The sequence below is a fragment of the Pleurodeles waltl genome, chromosome 7 (assembly GCF_031143425.1).
Source record: "Pleurodeles waltl isolate 20211129_DDA chromosome 7, aPleWal1.hap1.20221129, whole genome shotgun sequence".
NCBI lineage: Eukaryota > Metazoa > Chordata > Amphibia > Caudata > Salamandridae > Pleurodeles > Pleurodeles waltl.
The window spans coordinates 156,986,186-157,003,344 of NC_090446.1; the positions used below are offsets into that span (position 1 = coordinate 156,986,186).

A 17,159-nucleotide genomic window follows, 5' to 3' on the forward strand; every position below is an offset into this window, starting at 1 on the left:
GCTTACACAATTCCTAGCACATTTCTCCAAATTCCTATCCATCCATGGTCACCAGAAATACATGTGTGACTTTCTTTTTATGGCTGACGTCCCACAATTTTGATCCCGCATTAAAGTTGTTACACTTTCTTGCAAGGATGTAACCTTGGAAAAACTGTCTTTGACACTCATCAATTCAGTATCTTTGACCACTCCATCCTTCCATTTCTCCTCTGTAATAGCTGCCCCAGATTCAACACTGGCAACTCCCCAATCATCTTCATCAACTTCAGCCAGTTCTTCCAATGGTTATCTGTTAAGGCAGCCAGCATTGACATTCCCCAGGTCAGGTACCTATCTGGTGTCAAAGGATTGTTCTAGTATGTTAAGCAACTATTTTGATGAGGGGTGCTAGAGAGCCCACGGCAAGATGGCTGCACTCTAGAGCAGCTTCACCAACCGGGAGCCAGAATCCATTAATTATTATGCCATCCGGCACTCCAGTATCATGATTTCACAGGCATCTCTGTGTACAGAGCATGGCAGTGAGCAGCAAAGACTACACTTTATGTTGGGTGGCCGGGAAGTGCGGAGGCCACCGCATGGCAAGACTGAAGTACCTCTGGGCCAGGGGCCTGCCATAACCTCTGTGGGGTACCCGAGACCTGGTCCTGTGGCTGCAAAAGAAACTGACTGGGGTATGAGATGCAGCTGGAGATCGTCGGGTGTGGCGACGGCGGCCTGGGCTGCGTGTGGCATTGGGGAAGACTATCGGATGAGGTGCAGCAGCGAGCGGCATGCTTCAGAAGGCAGGAGTGCTGTCAGAGTCTAGGCCATGAAATTAATCCTGGGATGTGATGCTTTAATGTACAGACCAAAGAGAAGTAACACGGGGCTTGCACCATTAATGTGCGGAGGTAAGTGGCTGTGCAAACTGTGTAAGCTGCCCAGCCGATCATGCCTAAATCACTAGCTGCAGCTATCCGCGGGGAAGTGGTGCTGAAATCCTGGCATCATGGTGTGGAAACTGCCAAGGCAGAAGTCAACTGGGGGAAGTTACTGTAAAGTACGAGTGCAGGGGCCCTGCACTGGCATTGACTTCTGTGCTCTCATTACATCTAATTTGGGCGCCCTGTGCCCTGATGTGCACTGGTGGCTGAGAATACCACACACTTGATCATAGACTACCACTAGTGAGGGGCACTAAACTACTTGAAAAACCACCACTAACGTATCTTAATACACTGTGGATCGGCTGAGTATATGGTGGTTGTATACACCCGTAACGCCTTCCAGACCAAGGCCCATATTAATGGCAAAATGACAGAGTGCGACGCTATGCCAAAATTGGCAGTGCTGCACTCCGTCATTTTCACAACGCAGGGATGCACCGTATTTAAGTGAATACGGCGCACCCCTGTGTTGTCCCCTGCGCTGGTGCTAAATTTAGCTGCCAGCACCAACGCAGGCATCCTTGCACCATCATGCAAGGATGTCTGTATTGAGGTGTGTGAATTTTTTATGTGCGGGAAAGTGTCCCTTCCCGCACATAAACAATCACTAATGGCGCTTTGGCACTTCTGTGTGTGCTGCAGAAAGCAGCACACACAGAAGTGCCAAAGTGTCATTTTCAAATGATTGTATATGTGGAGGAAGGGGCACCTTCCTACACATAAACAATAATTTCGGACATTTTGCTCTTTCTATGCGTGCTACAGAATGCAGCACGCATAGAAAAAGCAAAAAACGAGAAGGAATAAAAGTATTCCTCCTCGTTGTGCCTTACTAAAGCCACCCCTGGGGGTGGCATTAGATTTTGGCACTGCCTCAGGTTTACAAAATCTTGTAATTCTGAGGCAACGTCAAAATGCAATGGGTGTTGCTGTGGCACGCCCACGGCAACACCCATTGCATGCCCCTCTGACGCAGATAACTGTGTCGGAGGGGCCCATATTTACAAGGTGTAATGCCACAAAAAATGGTGTTACATCTCCTTGTAAATATGAAGCAGAGGTTAGCGCCACTGGAGCGTCATGTAAAGTGACGCTCCAGTGGTGCTAAGGGCTTATAAATATGCCCCCAAGTGCCCTGATGGTAGGGGGCTCCCAGATAATATGAATATTGAGCTCCATCTTTAGTTTTAAAACTGATGTGCTGCACTGGCTGGCCGCAGTGGGACAAATGGATAGAAGTCAACCAGGTTCATGTTTGAAAGCTACCAAAGCCAGCAGGATGAACCCTCAGCTCAGAAACTAGATTCGATGTCCCAGGGCACAACTGCACTTGAGGCCATGCAGCAGATCCTGCAATATATAGTTGGAAAGATCGACACACTGAATCTACGCATTTACAACTTGATTGCCAAAATGGATACACAGACTGCGCACATCACTGCAGGGGAGCAGTGCATATTTGCAACTGAGGATGACATGCAATCGATAGGCGATAAGCGTTTAAATATAGAGAATATGCTTGGGGTCATACAGGCCAAGAATTAAGACCTAGAGGCCTGCTCCCACCTCAATAACTTACACATTACTGGTATTGCAGAGTCAACAAACACAGGCAAAAAGGAACAATATGTGGAAACCACACTAACTGATATCTTCGGCTCTGAAAAGCTGTTGCACTTGCTGGTGGTAGTAAGAGCTCAAAGATCACTCATGGCAAGGCCACCTCCAGGCCGCCCCCCCATGTCCAACCATAGCCAAGCTACTAAACTATAGAGACCATAATGCAGTGCTTTGGTTGGCATGGGAGAAGAAAGACATCAACTACCAGGGAAACTGTGTGGCTTTTTTCCTCACTTCACAGCAACAGTGGAGGCAGCCCATTAGGAATTTTTGCCTGTCAAAATGAGGCTGCAAATGGTGGAAATACCCTACGCAAAGCTGTATCTAGCACCCACCTGCACATAGACCATCAAGGAGCTCCCAAAATCTTCATGACACCTAGGACAGCAATGGAGTTCATTTACAAGCTTTCTCGACGACGTTGTGAGCACTCAGACACTGAGATAGCACATGAGAACACTTAAGCTGTTAGAGGTGCAGAGACCCCGGATGCTCCCTGGTTGCGGCTCATCTAGCACCAGATGCTGTTGGCTGCTCATGGGGCAATGTGTCACAAACAAGATGCACAGCCAGGAGACCCCTGACAGCTATGTGGGTGTTGGAAACAAGTAATAAGGTCCCTGAATGGCCAAGTAGAATGTTTTTGAATTGCTGCACATCTGGCCCAGCACTGGCTTGGTCCCCAGCTGGAAATCCTGTAAAATGTCCTTACATTAATGACCCCACGCTCCACCCACAATGGATTTTAACTGTCTGGTATGCCACTGTAGCTCCTGGCCACATCCAACTACCCGTAGGGAACCTGGGACTCGACACCCTACAGGGGTACACTCCATATGTTTTTCCACTCAGTTGCACCAGCAGAGGCTGGATATTGTAGTTTGATAGTTATAGTTTCGGGGCTTTGATTTATGGGCAGCTGGGATGCTTTTGGCACCATTAGGATGCTGAAGTTGGTTGGGGAGGATTTTTTGTTCTTTGCTTATGTTGCAGATACTATGCTATCATCGGCTGTTCATCTGTGAGATGCCGTATATTACTTGACATATTGTACAGATCGCATATTGCTCATAACGTGCCGCCATGGCCGAGCCGCCAGCATGTTTATCCTTTATAACTTGGAATGTGTGAGGACTTAACAACCGCTTTAAAACACATCAGGTACTCTCCTACTTAGATAGACACCACATACAAATAGCAGTACTACATGAGATGCACTTAACACACCACACAGAGCATGCTGTAGGTGCCAGGTGGGCAGTGGTTTGATTAGCCTCTTCTAATTCTTCGTACTCTAGGGGAATAATGATGTTAGTTAAAAAAGGCTTGCCCTTCACTGTCACCTTCTCTGAAACAGATAATGATACGCAAGACATTGAATACTATCAAGAAAACGGTGCGGATCCTGGATTGTGACTATGAGACTATGCCCTGCCTGAGTACTCTTGCTGCCATTACAGATCAAATCACAGATTACAATGACAGGTCAGCACAGGAACTACGCCACCTCTTGCGTCACCATGTGGTGAGGGTGTATGGGGAGGGAGGCTGTCTAGGTGCAATTTGGCCAATAAGTTGAAGACAACCTGGGCACATACTCACATTGTCAAAATCACAGATCTCAGGGGAGTGGATCACTGTGACACACGAGCAATTTTATCCACTTTCACGTATGTTTACACACGTCTATATGCCACCCTCGGGTCTGCTTTAGAGGCAGAGATTGTTGAATATTTGGACAATGTGTCTCTAGCATGGCTGTCCTTGGGACAGCGGGACTACTTTCTGCAATATATCACTGTGGATGAGATAAAGGACACTATCTGCTCGCTACCCAATGGAAAGGCACCAGGCCTCGATGGCCTAACAAGGGAATTCTATAAGGAATTTGTGGACCTACTGGCACCACATCTTCACACAGTATATGAGGAGGCATATGCTAAGCAGTTATTCCCCCCTCTCTCTGCGAAGCCTTAATCATTGCTTTACTAAAACCTGATAACAGCCTGAGCAATGAGAGTTATATCAACCCCTCTTGCTGATTAATATTGATGTCTAAATCCTGGAGAAAATACTGGCCTCTAGGTTTTATACCCACCTGCTCCACAGCGCACAACCTACAAATTCTTCAGTCATTACTGCATCAACTCAACCCTAGTATAACGGTGGCAGCGGTCCTTTTAGATGTCCCTAAAGACTTTGACTCCATAGCATTGGTAGATACCCTTGTTATATACTAACCCAGTAGCTAAGGTGCGTATTGATGATAACACATCAGAGGTGCTGCAAATACATAGGGGTACGCAACAGGGATGCCCACTGTCCCTGATACTATTTACACTTATTCTCGAGTTCCCAGTCTGTGTGATCCGCCAACAACATGCAGCGTTGGCACAGTATTTTAATGAGCAACTAGATTGCTAACATTCTATATTTATTACATAAGTGTGGCACACCTGACGTCATCTTGAAGTAATTAAAACATTTCCTTTAGAAATTATAAAAATGAGAAGGTCTTATTCCCATAGAAACTATGGTTTGTGCACTAAAAACTAAAATGAGGACATATTTTTAGAGTTCTCAAATAGCGACGAAGCACTTAAATTATTTGCTATCTTGAGTTTTTTTTATCCAGTTGATCAGTTCATTATATGTTACACTTAGGGACGACAATGTGGTGTTACGGCCTGAGCTGCAGACTTTGCAACTGAGGAATCACATTTGAGTTTCGCGATCCTGTGATTCTGGGCAAATCACTTAGGGGGTCATTCTGACCTCGGCGGTAAAAGGCCCTTTCCGCTGGTCAGAAGCCCGCCATCATACCGCCGCGGCCGCGGTAAACCGCCACGGTCATTCTGACCTCCAACTGGCAAACCGCCAAAAACCTGACATCCACGGAAGGCCGCCTCATTAGCGGGCAGCGATAAACTGGAGATGACCAAACCTCCACCGTCACGCCAACACAAACACGCCCATGCCATTACGACCTACGAATCCACGCGGCGGTCTTTCAACCGCGGTATTCCATTGGCGGTACACACCGCCGCGCCCAAAATACACACACATATACAAAACACAGCCACATTGGACAATTCAAAATACACACACACTTGATACACATACAAACAACACTCCCACACACCCATCACCATATTAAACACACACCCACATCACCCACAAACCCCTACAACCAGAAATTCAGAGACAAGGCGCAATACACAGAGAGAGAGCACAGGAAACGCAAACCACAACACACACAGGAACCCAACATCATCACCCACACCACATCTACGCACACATCACCACACACCACCACTCACATCACCACTAACACCACCCCACACCTCATCCACACCACCCCATGGCACCCCAAAGACACCCCAGGTTCTCGGACCAAGAACTCAGGGTCATGGTGGAGGAAATAATAAGGGTAGAGCCCCAGCTCTTCGGCACACAGGTGCAGCACACCACAATAGCCAGGAAGGTGGAGCTATGGCAAAGGATCGTCGACAGGGTCAACGCTGTGGGACAGCATCCCAGAAATCGGGAAGACATCCGAAAGCGCTGGAACGACCTACGGGGGAAGGTGCGGTCGATGGTCTCAAGACACAACATCGCTGTGCAGAAGACTGGCGGCGGACCCCCACCCACTCCACCCGAATTCACAGCATGGGAGCAAGAGGTCTTCAACATCCTGCATCCTGACGGCCTCGCTGGAGTAGCCGGAGGAATGGACTCTGGTAAGTCTCATCTCAACTACTTCACCCCCCCCCAACCACCAGCATGCCAACCCACACCCCCACCCTCACCCCCAACCCCCCAGCACACATCCTCCCTGCCAATGTCTCACCAGCACAACCCACCCAACACAACACCAAACCCTGAATGCCAACACAAACCATGGACACCCATCACCTATGCATGACCACTGCACATACCCCACCCCCGCCACAAACCACCCTCACAACTCCTCCCACAAGGGAATGCCAGCACTGGGGGACAAGGGCACCCACACATCGCACGACATGGCACACACAATAGCAATAACCATACTCTTTTACCCCTTCAGGGCCCGAACGCCAACACCCCGCCACGGAGGGTCCAGAATTGTCCATCCCACCCCCAGAACAGGCCCCCAGTGAGGACAGCAGCTCTGTCGACCTAGAACCTGATGACCAGCCCGGACCATCGGGGACCTCTGGACAGTCGGTTCCCCACACACAGACACAGGCCACAGCAGACCTACCCCCCTCTGGGAATATCAGCACAGCTCCCACCCAGCGGGCCCATGCCTCTGTCTCCAGGACGCGTCAATCAGCGGTGTGTCCGCCACTACAGGGCACCCAGGCTGACCCACCACCCCAACAACAACAGGGACCTGGGGGCAGTGGTAGTGGGCACACCGTCCAGGGGACAGAGGCCCGGGGAAACAGGGCAACTGGGAGGGCTGCTGTGCGACAGGGGGGGGAGGACAGGCCCAGGGAACCCACTCTCCAAGAGGCCCTCACAACCATCATGGGAGCATACCACCACTCCCAGGAGACGATGGCGACGGTACTGGGCAGGTTCCAGGAAATCCAGGCACAGCAGGAGGAACGGTACATGGGGTTCAGAGATGAACTCAGGAACATCGGTTCCGGAATGGGGACCATCGTCCTGGCCCTCAACCGGATAGACACCACATTGTGGGACCATGTGGCACTCCAAAGGGCCCCTGTCACTAGCCCGGACCACGAACAGCCTACCACCTCCGCCGGCGCTAGTGGACAGGAGGCCCCCACACAACTACAGGCCACCAGAACCCCACCTCCTGCTGAAGATCAACCACCCCCAAGCGGAACCTGAGATCACACAAGAAGACAGAGTAGGATGCCAAGACCACCGCCAGCATAAGATACCCCCTGATGTCATCCCACTGTCCCACATTGTCACCCTGTCCAACCTTGAACTGCCCCTGCTCCATCCTTCCACAGGCATATGGACAATGCACCTGTGAAACTGAGAACTGGACTCTGCCATGGACATCACTCCACCCCCACCCATCACCGTTTTACTATCATGGACCTATATGTAGCACTAAAAATAAATCACTAATTGCACTTCAAAAATCTGGAGTCTGCTTGTATTCTTAACAAATGTATTACACATAACGCTTCTTTAATGTTCATTTACATTGTGATGACAACATACCAATGTCAATACGCTTTAGTCCATGGGCAAACTAAGCAGAAGTCACGCAGTTGGTCAAACAGCTCTGAAAAGGGAAGGGAAAGTCATAATTCAGTGAAAAGGAAATGGTGGGGAACACAGAAAGTAGAAATGCAGGAGGCCAGAAGTAAATGTAAAATGGCGTGGGTGATTCTTACCTGTGTGCTACTGAAAATACTGTTGTATAACTGTGTCCCTGTTGTCTGTGTCGTCCCCGTCGTCTTCCTCCTCTTCACTCTCCACAGGATCCACAGCTGCTACAACACCACCATCTGGACCATCCTCCTGCAGGAAAGGCACCTGGCGTCGCAATGCAAGATTGTGAAGCATACAGCAGGCCACGATGATATGGCACACCTTCTTTGGTGAGTACATTAGGGATCCACCTGTCATATGCAGGCACCTGAACCTGGCCTTCAGGAGCCCGAATGTCCTTTCTATGATCCTCCTAGTTTGCCCATGCGCCTCATTGTACCGTTCCTCTGCCCTGGTCCGGGGATTCCTCACTGGGGTCAATAGCCAAGGCAGGTTGGGGTAACCAGAGTCACCTATTAGCCACACACATTATCTCTGTAGCTGTTCCATCACATAAGGGATGCTGCTATTTCGCATAACATACGCGTCATGCACTGACCCAGGGAACTTGGCAATTACATGGGAGATGTACTGGTCAGCCAAACAGACCACCTGGATATTCATAGAATGGTAATTTGTCCTGTTTCTGTACACCTGCTCATTGTCTTTTGGGGGTACTAAAGCCACATGGGTCCCATCAATGGCACCAATGATGTTGGGGATATGTCCAAGGGCATAGAAATCACCCTTGACAGTGGGCAAATCACCCTCCTCTGGGAAAACAATGTAGCTCTGCATGTATTTCATCAGGGCAGACAACACTCGGGACAAAATCTTAGAAAACAGAGGCTGAGACATCCCTGATGACATGGCCACTGTTGTCTGAAAAGACCCACTTGCCAAAAAATGGAGGACTGACAGAACCTGCACCAGAGGGGGAATCCCTGTGGGTTGGCGGATGGGGGACATCAGGGCTGGCTCCAGCTGGGCACACAGTTCATGTATAGTGGCTCGGTCAAGTCGGTATCGAAGTATAATATGCCGTTCTTCCATTGTCGACAGGTCCACCAGCGGTCTGTACACGGGAGGATTCCTCCTTCTCCTCGCAAGTCCCAGCGGACGGTGCCTAGGAAGGACAACATGGAGCACAGAGTCAAGCAACCCACAGGTACGTAACCACAGCTTGCACAGTAAAAGAATCGCTATGCAGTGAATGGCTTGTATGAGTGGCAATGCAAGGCCTAGGCATGTGTGACGCAGTAGAAATTAAGCCATGTGGGCCCTTGAAATGGCGGCTGCCTGACCTGTGAAGTGTGACAGTGGGATGTGAGGTCAATGCGCTGGCGTGGCACACCGTGGCGGAAGGCGGTCGAAGACCGCTGTGCGTAGCCGCATTGGTTAACATTGAACCCTATGGGTTTCAGGAGCCAATGACGAGGTGCGCCGGCGGTCGCGGTACGCACCGCCGAGGTACGCACCGCCGCGGGCGTGACCGCCATTTTCTATCTGATTAATCACTCGAGACCTGATCATCCACAGGAGAGGACCTATACTACAAGTGCTGCTGTGACCTCGGTCTGGAAGAGACAATGGCTGCTGCGACTGGGGAAAGGGCCCCTGCCTTCACTTCAGAAGAGTTGGAGAAACTTGTGGATGGGGTCCTCCCCCAGTATGCGCTACTCTACGGTCCTCCAGACCAACAAGTAAGTACACTGGGAGCACGTTGAATGGGCTATGCCTGGGTTGTGTATGGTGGATGTAAGATGGTGGGGTGGGGAGAGAATGAGGAGTGCAAGGCATGACAGATGAGAGCATGTGCCACATGGCAAGGTTGGGGAGGGGGGGGCAATCACATCGAACATACAGAAAACTGATGATATTTCCGATTCCACCCTGTACATGTCAAATAGGTCAGCGCCCATCAGAAAGTCGACATTTGGCGTGCCATCGCCAAGGAAGTGTGGGACCTGGGGGTCCACAACAGACGGGGCACCCACTGCCACAAGAGGTGGGAGGACATCCGCCGCGGGACCAGGAAGACCGCCGAGTCTCTGCTGGGGATGGCCTCCCAACGTAGGAGGGGTGCCAGTCGTACATGGACCCCCCTGATGTCCTGGATCCTGGCGGTGGCCTACCCCGATTTGGATGGGCACGTGAGGACATCACAGCAGACACAAGGGGGTGAGTAGAAGCACATTCTGCTATCTTTACACGCAGTGGAGGCGTCTGGGTGGGGAAGGAGGGCTGTGGGTGACATTAGGCCAGGGCGCTTTCTGTAGTGTAGTCCCCTCCTTTAGGCATGGCCCTGTGCCCCCGCCCCCCACCTGTGTAGGGTGACAAGTACAGCAATCGATGGTCCAGCATCACCCATTAGCGCATTTGTTGTCCATAGACCTGTTGGCCTAGTCACAAGTACTGAGTAGTGTACCCCGATTGCGCGGCTTAGTGCATGAGGCTCCTGTGTCTGTCCTCTCCGCCAACGGTGTTGACAATGCATGCACTCAACCTGTTTTTATTTCTCCCCCCACCCTTTTTCTTTATCTTCTTGTGCATGTGTGCATTAGCATCATCAGGTGGAGGAGAATTGGCATCGGAGCACGAGGGAGCTGCGACTCACAAGGCCCCGGTGGGCCATGGTACAGACACCGAGGTCACCAGTGATACGGAGGGCGAGGGGAGCACCACGACGGGGACCCGTGGTGACACCAGCGACACCGACACGTCCTCGGATGGGAGCTCCCTAGCGGTGGCGTCAACATCCGGGCCCCCGCCTCTACAGGTACAGCCGCCACCCAGCGCACCAGCTCCGCCCTCCCAGCAGCCCCTCAGCCTTCGCTCCGTGCCCGCTCACCCAAGAAGGCGGGCATCTCCTTCGCCCCAGGCACCTCAGGCCCTGCCCCAGTTACCCCTGCTGCCCTCAGTGAGGAGGTCATTGACCTCCTACAGACCATCATTGTTGGGCAGTCTACCCTTTTGAATGCCATCCAGGGTGTAGAGAGGGAGGTGCATCGGAGCAATGCATACCTGGAGGGCATTCATTCGGGTCCGGCTGCCCATCAACGATCGTTCAATACTCTGGCCTCAGCACTGACGGCAGCCATTGTCCCTGTTTCCAGCCTCCCTCTTCTGACTGCCTCCACCCTGTCTCTGTCTCCTGTTCCTCAGCCTAACCCATCCACACCATCAGACCAGCCTGCACACACCTCAACACCCAAGGCCAGCTCATCCAGACATAAGCACCACAGATCCCACAAGCATTCACCCAAGCAACACCCAGATGCAGACATGGCAACAGTCACTACCACCTCTGTGTCCCCCTCCTCCTTGTCTCCCTCCTCCCTCCCTGTGACGTCTACACTCATACCTGCATGCACACCACCATCAGCCAGTGCTTCCATCACCACCACACCCTCCAGTACAGTCCGCACACGTGCAGTCACCACCCCCACTGCCATTTACACGTCCCCTCTGTCCTCTCCCACTGTGTCTGTCACCCCCTCTTCCAAGACACACAAACGCAGGCAGCCACCCACCCAACAGCCAACCACCTCAGGACAGCCTACGTCACAAGCACCTGCACCCAAAGACAGCACACCTGACTCTCCTACAACCACATCCTCTTCCTCCACTCCAATTCCCACTGCACCTACCCTTTACATTGGTCCTAAAAAACTTTACCTCTCTAAACTTAACCTCTTTGCCCCACCTGACCAACCCCCTCCATCTGGTAAGAGTCCGAAGAGCACCTCAGCCACCACCAGCCCTGCTTCTAGTGTCAGCATTGTGCACGGGTTTTGGAGTCCCCCCTTTCCCAGCACTGATACATCGGCCAGCAGCAAGGGGACAGCCAGCCCCCCCCCTGGAAAGAGGACTCGTAAAATCAAGGGCCGCCGCGAGAAGACTGACACGGCTGCCCCCAAGGAGCAAAGTCCTGGGCCGTCACCTGCCACAACATCCAGGGGAGGCAAGGGCCAGCGAGCCTCATCGAAGGAGGGCAAGGGCAGCAGGGCGGAGAAGTCAGCCAGCAGGGGCGCGGACCAGGAGGGCCCCACAAGCCCCATCCCGGGGGTGAGGGAGGACACCCACGGGCCCAGGACTCCGTCACAGGAGGGTCCAGCAAGTGCACAATCAGAGGGCGACTAAGCAGGGAGTTCTGACCAGGTCTGGCTCCGTTGAATGACTGGACAAGCACCGCTGAACAGGGCCCCGCCGTGAAGATAGGCACCGCTGAACAGGGCCCGCCGTGAAGATAGGCACCGCTGAACAGGGCCCCGCCGTGCTGGAAGGCACCGCTGAACAGGGCCCCGCCGTGCTGGAAGGCACCGCTGAACAGGGCCCCGCCGTGAAGATAGGCACCGCTGAACAGGGCCCGCCGTGCTGGAAGGCACCGCTGAACAGGGCCCCGCCGTGAAGATAGGCACCGCTGAACAGGGCCCCGCCGTGAAGATAGGCACCGCTGAACAGGGCCCCGCCGTGCTGGAAGGCACCGCTGAACAGGGCCCGCCGTGAAGATAGGCACCACTGAACAGGGCCCCACGTGAAGATAGGCACCGCTGAACAGGGCCCCGCCGTCTCAAACACCGCTCCGCTGGGCCCTTCATCTCAAGCACCGCTGAACAGGGCCCCGCCGTCTCAAGCACCGCTCCGCTGGGCCCTTCATCTCAAGCACCGCTGAACAGGGCCCGCCGTCTCAAGCACCGCTCCGCTGGGCCCTTCATCTCAAGCACCGCTCCGCTGGGCCCTTCATCTCAAGCACCGCTCCGCTGGGCCCTTCCTGTCAAGCACCGCTCCGCTGGGCCCTTCATCTCAAGCACCGCTGAACAGGGCCCCGCCGTCTCAAGCACCGCTCCGCTGGGCCCTTCATCTCAAGCACCGCTCCGCTGGGCCCTTCCTGTCAAGCACCGCTGGCCCATTGACAGTGCCGGTTCTGTCTCGAGCTAGTGTTCACACTGCACTCTGGGCACCCTGCCTCCTCCAGAACCACTGGACACTGTTATCCACTTGAGAGACTGTGGCTTTGCACTCCCCAGGATGGCACAGTGGGCAACCCACCCACTGTAGAGACTTGAGAGACTGTGGCTTTGCACTCCCCAGGATGGCACAGTGGGCAAACCACCCACTGTAGAGACTTGTGAGACTGTGGCTTTGCACTCCCCAGGATGGTACAGTGGGCATGGAGGCCCCTCGTGGATCTGGTGTCGTGGACTCATGTGGCTGAGGTGCCCCCCCTTCCCTTCCCCCTGAGGTGCCTGTAGTTTTGTCATCTGATGCCCCTGCAGTGTTCTCTCCAACGGACTCAGGTCTCCTGTGTGGGCTTTGCCCATGTGTTTGGTGGACATTGGCCCACGGACTGTGGATATTCGGAAAACTGAGCTGGACTTATTGACTTTGTACATAGCTTTCGCACTGTTCATAATTTATGGTTTGATATTTTATTTTGTAAATTTTCCATGACTTCAATGAACCTAATTTTTACATAAATTTAACGTTACATTTTTATTATGTCTTTGCATTTTTCTGGGGGATTTGGGGGGTGTCACTCAGTTATTGCTCTGCATTGGTGTGTTGATGGCTGGGGGGGGCGTATGTGTGTGCCCGTAACCTTTTCTCCTCCCCCCTCCCTGTGTCGTAGGTGCGGTACTCACCGTTGTCTTCTGCGCCGGAGTTCGTACTCGTGGTAGATGAGCAGGTAGACAATAGCTGGTAGGATGTTTAATTCGGGCTCCATGCTGTCCTCCGTCCTCGTGGAATGCGTAGAGGTGAGCGTTTTCCCGTTCGTAGTCTGTTTCCGCCGTGTTTTTATCGGCGGTGCTCCCGCCCCGGAAAAGGTGGCGGATTGGTGAGTTGGGATAGTGTGGGCGGTACATTGTCTGCCGCCTGCCTGTTGGCGGGGACCGCCGCGCTGTTTGTGTGTCCCGCCGTGGCCGTCGGAGTGTTAAAGTGGCGGGCTGTGTTGGCGGTTCCCGCCAGGGTCAGAATTCAATTTTTTGGACCGCCAGCCTGTTGGCGGGTTGGCCGCCGCTTTATCACCGACCGCCAGGGTTGGAATCACCCCCTTAATCTCCCCATGCCTAAAATAGAAAAGGAATGAGTCCTTGTATAATATAACTGGTGTGCATTGTTAGAAATGGGGTCTCTAGTTGGCAGAGGTATACACCCTTGTCCAAATAGGGACCACCATCCTAGACAGGGTAAGTCACACACAATCCAAATTATCCTGTGCCCACCCTCTGGTAGCTTGGCACTGAGCAGTCAAGCCTAATTTAGAAGGCAATGTGTAAAGTGTTTGTGCAATAAATCATTCAGTAACACAGTGAAAACACCAAAAAAATACACCACACAGGTTTAACAAAATATAAGAAATGTATCTGGTTAAATTAAGGTCAAAACGATAAAGATTCAATAAGCACAAGTTGAGATATCATTTTTGCAGGATTAAGAAGAGTCTTAAATCTTAGAAATCAACAGTTGTCTCTTTATTACACAAAGTACCTGATTTGCTTAAAAAATAACACGCACGGAGACCACAGAGGAGGAGATGCATGGAAAAATAGGGTGGGTGTTGGATTTTTCGCCATGGCACAGGTGATGCGTTATTTCTTTCTACACTGCTAGGGGCTTTGTGTTGAAGTCCGAGGCACAGTCTTGGTTCCTCACTGTGATGCAGGGATCTTTTTGATGCCCAGGGACAATGCGGGGAAATCATGGACGTGCAGGAAGAAGTCACAGGCGTTGCGTTGATCCGGTAGGTGATGCAGCAAATTTTCTGATGCACGGCAGGCACTACATCGATTCTTCACTTGGGAAGTTGGGTTGCATCGTTCTAGCTAGGCTGTGCAGTGATTTCTCAGTTGCAAATGGCTGTGCATTGTTTCCAGCAGGCTCTGCGTCGATTTTCAGCACACAAGGAGTTTCCTGAAAACAGGAGGCAAGCTCAATCCAAGCCCTTGGAGAGCACTTCTCAGCAAAGTCAGGGGGCAGCAAGGCAGCAGGGCAACACTAGGGCAGCAGTCCTTCTCAGCAAAGCATTTCAGATGAGCCCTTTGGGCAGCCAGGCAGTGCCTTTTGAAAGTATGCAGGTTCAGGACCAGAAGTGTCTGATTTGGTGGGGTCAGGGTCCCAGTTTATAAACCCCAAAATGCCTTTGAAGTGGGGGAGACTTTAAATTTAAAGAGTGATTTTGAAGTGCACAAGTTCCCCTTTCAGTACAGGTCTGTCTGCCAGGGTCCCAGTAGTGGGTTTGGCAATCCATTGTTTGAGGGCAGGCCACTAGCCTTTGAAATGTAAGTGCCCTCCACCCTTCCAGCCCAGGAAGGTACATTCAGTGTGCAGATGAGTGAAGGTGTGACTGAGTACCCTGTGTTTGTCTGGGTGAAATGCACATGGAAGCTGTCAACCAGCCCAGCCCAGCCCAGACGTTGATTGGAGACTGGCTGTAAGGCACAGATGGATTTTAAGTGCAGAGAAATGCTCACTTTCTAAAAGTGGCATTTCTAAAATAGTACTATAAAATCCAACCTCACCAATAAGCAGGATCTTCTATTACCATTCTGGCCATACTAAATATGACCTGGTTACCCCTTTCTGATCAGAATCTAACACTCACACAGTATATGAGGGTAGCCCTAATGCTATCCTATGAAAGGAGCAGGCCCCACAGTAGTGGGAAACAAATTTAGGAGTTTTCCACTACCAGGACATATATAACACACATGGACATGTCCTGCCTTTTATCTACATAGAACCCTGTCCTGTGGGTTACCTAGGGTCTACCTTAGGGGTGACTTATATGTAGAAAAAGGGGAGTTTAAGGCTTGGCAAGTACTTTTAAATGCCAAGTCGAAGTGGCAGTGAAACTGCACTCACAGGCTTTGCAATGGCAGACCTGCAACATGGTTAAGGGACTACTTATGTGGGTGGCACAACCAGTGCTGCAGGCCCACTAGTAGCATTCAATTTACAGGCCCTGGGCACATGTAGTGCACTTTACTAGGGACTTATAAGTAAATCAAATATGTCAGTTGGGGGTGAACCAATTTTACCATGTTTAAGTGAGAAAGCATATGCACTTTAGCACTGGTTAGCAGTGGTAAAGTGTGCAGAGTCCAAAAACTAGCACAAAAAGTGTCAGAAAAGTGGAGGAGGCAGGCAAAAAGTTGGGGACGACCACTCTAAGACTGTCAGGTCTACCACTCATGTAAAGCACTCCAATACGTTCAGGTCAAGTCTGCTTTATATAAAACTGCAAAAAAAAAGTGTTTTGCACACTTCGGTCATTGGGCTATACTTGAGCTACATTTGGGTGAATTTTGAACTACATTTGGGCTCTTTTTTCTCTAGTGGCCATCCTGAGAGATTTACTTGTCGTGAACCTCCCTAATATCTTCATTTACTGCAGTATCCTCAGTAGAAAATGCTTTCAGTTTCCTACTTCGATTCCAACAAGATGGCAATCAGATGTGCCACACTTTTGACATACATTCAGAATGCTAGCACTCTAGTTGCTCATTAGAACACTGTAGTAAACTACTAATCACCTTGGAGTTAACTGGCAGTCTGCTGATGGTGTTGATCAAAGTGCATGTTTCAGTCTACATGTCAGAACGTTTAATGGAATAGAAGTTTGTGTAAAAAGTGGCGGACTGTATGCTAATAGCCCAGATTATGGCCAACTGAAAAGACAATAACAGAATTGAGGTTTGCATGTTACTACATTAATGTTATACTCTATCACAACTCATGCCCTACAAAAGGCATAGAAAATGAAGGCAAGTGATGTACAAATTAATAGACTGATTACACTGTCTGACAATGTCCTCGAAAACACTATTTACTAAGATGAAAATAAATGAGCTATTTAAAAAAGGTCTGAATAATCACATGGTATCATCAATTTCTCAAGTTTATTGTTTTATCTCTAAAAGCTGTTGTAAATTGAACATCTGAAAACCGAGGACTTTTCATGAATTGAGCAATTAAAATTCAGGGCTGGCAATTTCAAAATGTCACTAACTAACAACACTTAGAAGAAAATGTAGGTGTTATGAGTACTTGTCCCACACTGAAACTCACCCGCGTAGAGGACTCATTTACATAGCTTGTCGCTCTGAGGGCATTCGCATATTCCTCTGTTTAATCATAGAAACAAAACAGTGCTTTTTCCAGTGGCTACCTTTATGGCTACATTTGCTTTCGAAATTGACCACCTCTAAAACATGTTTGCCTTTCTTTCTTTTTCTATCAAAGAGATTTGATATTAAGACCAAAGTAAACAAGAATTTGCAATTCACTAGGGTCTCGCATTTGTCGGAGTCACAGCTGTTC

General features: G+C 50.8%; 1 protein-coding gene across 1 annotated transcript in view; it reads left to right on the forward strand.

Annotated features, from left to right (window-relative positions):
- Positions 1–17,159, forward strand: part of LOC138303905 (opsin-5-like) — a 580,436-nt gene that overhangs the window by 324,060 nt on the left and 239,217 nt on the right. The window lies entirely within an intron of this gene.